Below are 479 nucleotides of genomic sequence, written 5' to 3' on the forward strand. Positions count from 1 at the left end.
AAAAGTAGACTGGCTAGGTGCAGTGGCTTATGCCTGTAATCCCAGCATTTTGGGAGGCCAAGGCGGGTAGATCACTCGATGTCAGGAGTTTGAGACCAGCCCGGCCAACACGATGAAACCCCATCTCTACCAAAGAAATATAAAAGCCAGGCATGGTGGCATGTGCTTGTAGTCCTAGCTACTCAGGAGGCTGAGGCATGAGAATTGCTGGAACCTGGGAAATGGAGGTTGCAGTGACCCAAGATTGCACCACTGTACACCAGCCTGGGCAACAGAGTGAGATCCTGTCTTAAAAAATAATTAAAAATAAATAAAAGTAGGCAAATAGTATAACGAACTCCTGTGTACTCATCACCTTATTCTACAGTTATCAGTGTATGGCCAATCTTGTTTCACTTGTACTCCTACCCACTTTCCCCTCCCCCTCCCATATTATTTAGAAGAAATTCCAAGGTGTTATATCATTTTATCTATAAATA

The sequence above is a fragment of the Theropithecus gelada genome, chromosome 2 (assembly GCF_003255815.1).
Source record: "Theropithecus gelada isolate Dixy chromosome 2, Tgel_1.0, whole genome shotgun sequence".
Classification (NCBI taxonomy): Eukaryota; Metazoa; Chordata; class Mammalia; order Primates; family Cercopithecidae; genus Theropithecus; species Theropithecus gelada.